The sequence below is a fragment of the Phocoena sinus genome, chromosome 5 (genome assembly GCF_008692025.1).
Source record: "Phocoena sinus isolate mPhoSin1 chromosome 5, mPhoSin1.pri, whole genome shotgun sequence".
Lineage (NCBI taxonomy): Eukaryota > Metazoa > Chordata > Mammalia > Artiodactyla > Phocoenidae > Phocoena > Phocoena sinus.
In genome coordinates, this window is record NC_045767.1 from 86,953,035 (window position 1) to 86,961,744 (window position 8,710).

Consider the following 8,710-nt stretch of genomic DNA (forward strand, 5'->3'; position numbering starts at 1 on the left):
AACTCTGAAAATGCTATACGTGTTTACTGGAACTGAACAATTGGTGACAGCCAGGCTCTTCATTGTCCTAATGAGAGCTTATAGATAAACAAAGGGAGAAGGCTAGAATGATCCATGTGGTAATGGATTAGAGTTGGAGACATCAGTATGAACTCATGTTTAGCTTAATACCATACAAATGGTTATGTATAGAAATATTTGTAGACATGTGTATGTACACAGGTTAGTATACATACATATATTATACTGCTCTATAAGCTGAGAGGGCTTATAAGGAGCAACATCTGGTAGTAATGAGTACCTCTAGCACCCAGATTTTGTCTTCTACTACCATTCTCTAATAAGAGGAACCAGGGTTCCTTGGAGAAATGGCTAATACTAGGACTAGGACAATACAAGATGAGCCTGGAGCATCTCACAGTGCCAGAAAGTAATAAAGTGCTAAAAAATAAAAACAAACCAACAAAAAAACCCATAAAATAAAACTCACAAAGATGTCAAAGAGACACAGGAACAACCTGAAGGATCTCCAAGAGCTGAAGCTAGAGTAATTTGAGCAATAAAATAAAGTAATATTTGGTTATAACCTAAAGTATAAAATAAATATCCATTGAGTCCATACAGATATATTTGAATAAATGAATAAACATGAGAGAAGGGACAAATCTCCCATGAAGAGGAATTCCAAGTAATTTATGTAGGTATTCCACCCTCAAGGAAGGGAGCATTAACTCCCCACTTCTTAAGTACAGGCAGCCTAGTTACATCACTCCAGAGACTACAGTATGGAAAGGGAAAAAAGGAACTTCATCTCAGAGAAACACGACATAAGCTACCTCAGCCTGATGATTAGGTCAACATCAACAGTGGTAAGTCATGTTGAGAGTATGACTTGAAATTATATGATGAAAATGGCATTTTACCTCTGTGTTCTTCCTCCCCAAAACCCATAACTTCAGTATAACCATGAGAAAAATATCAGAGAAACTTCAAGAGGCATTCTACAAAATGTCTTACTAGTACTCCTCAAAACTGTCAGGTTCATCAAAAACAAGGAATGTCTGAGAAACTATCACTGTCATGAGGAGCTTTAAGAAAATCTTACAACTAAATGTAATGTGATAACCTAGAAGAGGCCTTTGAAAACAAAAAGGACATTAGGTTAAAATTAAGGAAATCTTAATAAAATTTAGATATTAGTTAATAATAATGCATCAACATTGTTTTATTAATTGTAACAAATACACCAAAATAATAAAGGAAACTCAGTGTGAAGTGAGCACAGAGAACTCTCTGTACTATCTTCATAACTTTCCTGTAAACCGAAAACTTCTAAAATTTTAAAAGTTTATTGAAAAACAGTTAATAAAAGACTATTTCAAATTCCATTGGGCTGTAATACAAAGGGCTCACATTCTTCTCACATGGAAGTTTGATTCCTTACACTAAACAAAGAACTCTCAGCTTTTGAGACACTGGAGGCAAAGGGAATATGGAATGTCTATTGGAGGAGGAAAGTCAAAAAAAATCAGTCATATCCTAATCTCCAGTTGCAGAATCAAGGACAGAATATTTCTTCCTTAATGTATCATTCATGAATTTCATATTAACTGTCATCCCCTCTCTCTGCACTCTTTACCTTCAAAGTACATATATTTGATGCCCTGTTGGTAATTAACATTACCACTTAATCCTTGAATTGCAGAATATTGAGATAGGGTCACTATAGCACTGAAGGAAGAACTGAGATCACCTAATTAGACTGTGTTCCTTTGGAGAGGAAGAGTGTACTTATATTATGAACAATTACATTGATTGGAATAATTTTGGAAGTTTACATCTAGGAAGATGGATATACTTGCCTTTTAGGCAGCCAAAAATTAGGTTGTAGTGCACATATATTTGAGTTTTAGCTATTTCCTTGATTTCCAAAAGCCCAAATAATTGTGGTCTCTCTGCCACTGGGTGTGGTCTTGGCAGTTTTGAGCATTCAATGGAAGCTTCTGAGAGAGTTGAAGGTAAGATGGATGGAGTAGCAGCAATGGTGGCAGTGGTGGTGGGAGCAGTAGAAGCATCAGTAGTGGAAGAGATTTTAACTCCATGCTTAGTCCAGGTATTATCCTTTACTGACCCTAGTTCACCAACTCTATTATTTCCAAGCACTATCATCTACCCGCTACCCTTCTAATCAATTCCTCTTCTGTTTTATGAGAGTTTCCATTTCTTTTTTTTTATTATTATTATTTTTTAATTTTTTTTGGCTGCATCGGATCTTAGTTATGGCACGTGGGCTCTTCGTTGCCGCGCACAGGCTTCTCTCTAGTTGTGGCATACAGGCTTCTCTCTAGTGTGGCATGTGGGTTTCCTCTCCTCTAGTTGTGGCGCATGGGCTCCAGAGCACATGGGCTCTGTAGTTTGCGGCACACGGGCTCTCTAGTTGAGGTGCGCGAGCTCAGTAGTTGTGGTGCACAGGCTAAGATGCCCTGTGGCATGTGGGATCTTAGGTCCCCGACCAGGGATCAAACCTGTGACCCCTGCATTGGAAGGCGGATTCTTTACCACTAGACCACCAGCAAAGTCCCTCCATTTCTTTTAACAAAAAATATATTTTCTATGTTGTTGTAAAATAAATAAAGATGAATGATATATATAGATGTAATTATATATACATCATATACACATGTATGAATATATATGGAAAAAAAGAAGGCACAAGAAACATCAAGGAAAGTTATTTAGCTGCAATATGAGTTTCGCATGCGAGTATATTGCATTTTTTTCTAAACCCTAAATATATGTGCTTGTTATATAGCAGATCCTTCTTCTTTTTCTCTTTATCCATCCAGTATCACTTGTCTGTCTGGATTGTGTGCCAGTGTTCCACAGCCCATCCCTGCCAGAAGGGCATTTGCAGAGATATAAGTTGTCAGCTCTGGGTGCCTCTAAGTATGTGCCTTTCCTCTAAAAATTCTATTTTCAGTTGACAGTATAGCACTTTCATCTTGTTTCCTGTCTGAATTAAAGGGGAAAAAAAGACCTAGATAATCTCAGTTGACATAACCTGTGCTGCTCAACAAATTAGTTCTCAGGAAAATTAATGATGCATCCAGCCATAGGCAAGCTATTTGGATTCCTCCTTTTCCTACAGTGATAAAATAAATGAACAATGGATGATTTCTAAGCAGCAGCTGACAAATTTATTTGTTTGCAGAACACAGACTTTAAAACACTTACTCATGAGGTCCCATTTCCAACATTAGTACCCATATCAACATAGGTTGGTCAAGGTTCAACTAAGTTTAATATTCAGAAGAGATGGCTCATTCACATACATCCATGATAGCTGTTAACACCAAGGAACTAGTTACAATCTTATGTCTAAAACTAGCATAATGTCCTCTCAAGTAAAGCACTGGTGGTAATGTCTTTCACAGACTGATGCAATAAAAATAGAAGAAAAAAAAAAAAGTTAAAATCAAGAATCAGAATTCTTTTCTAATATTTCTTTCTACTTTATGTTATAGTTAAGGTACTGCATTTTAAAATTATGTATATTATAGACTATATTATAAATTTTGTTTCAAGGTATTAAAGGAGCAAAACAAAATATTTGTTACAGAAATGGGGCTTTCGGTCTTATACAGTTTTTTTTCAGATTTACTGAGGTATAATTGACAAATAAAAATTGTATACATTTAAAATATACAACTTGATGTTTTGATAGACTTAATACATTGTGAAATGATCTCTGTAATTAACTAATAAACATATCTATCATCTCATATAGTTACCATTATCTTTTTTGTGAGAACACTTAAAATCTACCCGCTTAGCAAATTTCCAGTATACAGTACAGTATTGTTAACTATAGTCACCATACTGTACATTATCTCTTTAGAAGGAAGGAGGAGGGATGGAGAGACGCTGGGAGAGGGGAGGAGAAGTGACAGAGACTGTGTGTGCCCCACAAAGCCTAAAATATTTACCATCTGACCCTTTACAGAAAAAGTCTGCCTATACTGTCCTTGTTATAAAGTTTCTGATTTCCTTCAATAAAGTTGTTTCTAGACTACTTCATTTACTCCTACTCAGCAGTTTCAATTTACAATCCTGGAATTTCTTGAAGCTATTTATTTTCATTAATTTGGTTCATATCATAAAAATTATGAGTAAGAATTGCTAGAACATACTCTAACATCAGAGAGGTGATACTTTTACTAATGTAAAATTCTCTAAAAGAGAAGAAAAAGGTAAATGTTGAAGAAATAAAGAACAGAACACATGTAAAAAATAACATCATTACCAGTTGCTCAAAAAAATGAAATGTTTACATGAAAATCTAACACAACATGTACATGACTTGTATGCTGAACATACACAATGCTAATGAAATAAATAAAAAACATCTAAATAGATGGAGATGCAGTGTTCATGGATTGAAAGACTCAACATAGTAAAGATGTCATATTTCCCCAAAACGATGTAAGGTTTAATACAATTCGTATCAAAATCTCAGAAAAATTATTTGTTGATATAGACAATTTTATTCCAAATATATATATGAAAAGGCAAAGGAACTAGAATAGCTAAAATCATTCTGAGAAAGAAGAACAAAATGGGAAGAGCCACTCTATCTGATTTCAAGACTTATTATGTAGATATACTAACAAAGACCATGTGGTATTAACAGAGGGGTAGATACAATGGATCAATGACACAGAATACAGAACCCAGATCCATACAAATATGCTGAACTGATCTTTGACAAAGGTGCAAAAGCAATCCAATGGAAGAAAGATAGCCCTTCCAAAAATGGTGCTGGAGCAACTGGATATCTACAGTCAAAAAAATGAATTTTGACCTAAACCTTAAACGTAAAATGTAAAACTATAAAACTTTTAGAAGATAACATAGGAGAAAATCTTTCGGAGCTAAGGATTGGTCAAGAGTTTATGTGAGGAGTGACATTAGCATACAGTGTGATAAAATAGGAAGTCCCCATTCATAGTCTCTCTCAGCAACAATATTTTGGCAGCCATCCATAGGAAAAAATAAGTGGCTTTGTGGGAGCTTTGATCTGTGTAGGAGATTATGAAACCCCAATGGAATCCAAGACCAAAGACGGCTGTCTTGCGAAGTCACACCCAGGTCCAGGTGGTAGACTTGCTCACCATGGTCCTGGCTACAGGCAAAACTGCCCTGCCCCCTGCAGACCCAGCTACAGCCCTGTTTGGACTTGTTCCTGACACCAACCCATGCCCACGACAAGAGGCCCAACAATCTTGGTCCCGGCTGTGGACCCTGAAGCAAGTGGACCCTGAAACAGTCAGTGACCAGGCTCCAGAGCCTCTTAGCCATGGTCCTGCCTAGGGACCAAGTGGGAGACAAGAGTATCAATGCCCCAAGGCAGGTCCTCCAACACTGGTTCAACTGAAAATCCTGAAACAGCCCTGTAACTCAGCTTCAGCCTTCCTCAGCCACAGGACTAAAGAAATTGAGGAAGACACAAATAAATGGAAAGATATCCCTTGTTCATGGATTGGAAGAATTAATATTGTTAAGATGTCCACACTACCCAAAGCTGTTGACAGATACAATGAAATCCCTCTCAAAATTTCAATGGCATTTTTCACAGAAATAGAAAAAACGCTAAAATTCATATGAAACCACAAAAGTCCCCAAGTACCCAAAACAATCTGGAAAAAGATGATCAAATCTGGAGGCATCATACTTCCTGATTTTAAACTGTCTTACAAAGCTATACTAATCAAAACAGTATGGTATTGGCATAAAATAGACACATAATCCAATACAACAGAATAGAGAGCCATGCATATACACTAAACTAATCTTTAACAAGGACCCCAAAAATGCACAATGGGGAAAAAGTAGTCTGTCCAATAAAGGGTGTTGGGAAAGCTGGATATCCATATGCAGAAGAATGAAGTTGGAACCTTATCTTATATCATACACAAACATTAATTCAAAATGAATTAAAGACTTAAGTGTAAGACCTGAAACTCTAAACTTTTAGAAGAAACATAGGGGAAAAGCTCCTTGACATTGGTTTTAGTAATGATTTTTTTGGATTTGACAGCAAAAGCACAGGAAAAAAGCAAAAATAATTAAGCGTGATTACACCAACTTAAAAAGCTTCTGTACCATAGAGGAAAAATTCAACAAAATAAAAAGGTAACCTATGGAAAGGGAAAAAATAAATCTTATACTTGAAAAGAGATTTATGTCCAAAATATATAAAGCACTTATACAATTCAATAGCAAAACAAAAAGAAAAGAAAATTTAAATTAAAAAATAACCCAATTAAAAAATGGGCAAAGCACCACAATGGACATCTTTCCAAAGAAGACATACAAATAGCCAACAGATATATGAAAATGTTTTCAACATCACTAATCATCTGGGAAATGCAAATCAAAACCACATGAGTTATTACCTCACATCTGTTAGGAGAGCTATTATCAAAATGATAAAAGGTAACAAGTGTTGGCAAGGGTGTGAAGAAAAGGCAGTCCTTGTGCACTGTTGGCGGGAATGTGAAGAGGTACTGCCTTTATGGAAAACAGAATGGAGCGTTCAAATAATTAAAAATAGAATTACCATATGATCCAGCAATCCCTCTTCTGAGTATATATCCAAAGGAAATGAAATCAGGATCTCAAACTGAAATCTGCATTACGATGGTCTTTGCAGCATATTTCCCAATAACCAAGATAATTATAAATTGAGAAATAAATATATATATGTGTGTGTGTGTATATATATATATATATATATATATATATGAATATTATTCAGCCATAAAAAAGAATAAAATCCTGCTATCTGCAACAACATGAATGAACCTTGGAGACATTATGCTAAGAGAAATAAGCCAGACACAGAAAGACAAATACTGTATGATCTCAGTTACATGTTGAATCTTTAAAAAAAAAAAAAGTTAAATTCATAGAACTATAGAATGGTGGTTGCCAGGAGCTGGGGGTGGGGTAAAGAGGGAGATGATGGTCAAAGTGTTACAAACTGTCAGTAATAAGATGAGTAAATTCTGGGGATCTAATGTATAGCATGGTGATTATAGCTAATAATATGGTATTGTATACTTGAAATTTGCTAAGAGAGTAGATCTTAAGTGTTCTCACCACATACACGCAAAATATTAACTGTGTGAGGTAATGGATGTGTTAATTAACTTAATTGTGGTAATCATTTCACACTGTATGCTTATATTAAATTATCATCTTGTATACCTTAAAAAATAAAATAGTTTGCTTGACACTGAAAGCATGATCTATAAAGAAAAAAATCCATAAATCAGACTTTATCAAGATTTAAAACTGTGCTCTTCAAAAGACCCTGTTAGATGATGAAAAAGCATGCCAGAGACTAGGAGAAAATATTTGCAAACCATATATCCAAAAATGATTCATATCCAAAATAAATTTTTTTATTTTTTTCCAGTTTTATTGAGATATAATTGACATACAACATTGTATTAGTTTTAGGTGGATATATTTTTTAAATAATCAAAATTCAACATTTAAAAAAATCCAGGGCTTCCCTGGTGGCGCAGTGGTTGGGAGTCCGCCTGCCGTAGCAGAGGACACAGGTTCGTGCCCTGGTCCGGGAAGATCCCACATGCCGCGGAGCGGCTGGGCCCGTGAGCCATGAGTCTGAGTCTGTGCGTCTGGAGCCTGTGCTCCGCAACGGGAGAGGCCACAACAGTGAGAGGCCTGCGTACCGCAAAAAAAAAAAAAAAAAAAAAAAAAAATCCAAATAGAAAATGGTCAAAAGACAAGAAGAGACATTTCACTGAAAAGGATACATGGGTGGCAAATAACATATGAAAAGATTATCAACATCACTAGTGAAATGCAAATAAAGATTATGATGAGATATCCCCACTTATCTATTAGAAGAACTGAAAAAAAACTGACAATAGCAAATGCTGGTAAGGATGTGAAGAAATGGATATTTCATATGTTGATTGTGAGAATGTAAAACAGTACAACCAATCTAGAAAACAGTTTAGCAGATTGACGTGGTAGAAATACCATATGTATTTCTGTGCATTTACCCCAAAGAAATGAAAACCTACATTTACAGAACAACCTATACACAATGTTCATATTATCTTTATTTGTGGTACATCCATACCAAGGAATACTACTAAGCAATAAAAAGAAATGAGCTAATGATATACACAACTTGAATGGATTTCAAGGGCATTATGCTAAGTAAGAAAAAGCCAAAGGTCATATACTATATGATTCCATTGATATAACGGTCTCTAAGTGACAAAATTGTAGAGATGGAGAATAAAGTAGTGCAGGAGGTTAAGATTAGGGGAGTGAAGGGAAGGGGAATCTATGTGATTATAAAGAGGCAGCATGCAGGAAAGCTTTGTGGTGATAGTTCTATATCTTGACTGCAGTGGTGCTTACACAAAGTTACACATGATAAAATGACATGCAACCACACACATACACATTATACCCAGGCAAATTTCCTATTTTGGGCATTGTACTATAGTTACATAATATGTAACCATTGAGGGAAACTGGATGAAAGGTACATCCATTTATCAAGTAAATGGATAAAACTCGGAATACTACTTGACAATTAAAATGAACTATTACAAGCATCATGAAACTTTCGTGGTGATTGCCATGATGGATGTCTATTGAATTT